Source organism: Penaeus monodon, chromosome 31 (assembly GCF_015228065.2).
Source record: "Penaeus monodon isolate SGIC_2016 chromosome 31, NSTDA_Pmon_1, whole genome shotgun sequence".
Classification (NCBI taxonomy): domain Eukaryota; kingdom Metazoa; phylum Arthropoda; class Malacostraca; order Decapoda; family Penaeidae; genus Penaeus; species Penaeus monodon.
Window position 1 is genome coordinate 33,214,664 of NC_051416.1, and position 225 is coordinate 33,214,888.

Here is a 225-nt window from a genome sequence, read left to right on the forward strand (position 1 = left end):
TAATAATTAAATTTTAAAATATATATATAAACCCCAACCCTATATATACATACATTCTAATCTATTTAAAACTATTGTTTATTTTATCTATCCTATCTATTTCTATCTATCAATCATTTCTATATAATTTTATTCGCCCATATAAATTATTATATATTATAATAAAATATATAAAATAATATATTTTATATAAAAATATAAATATATATATACCCTACAATTTTA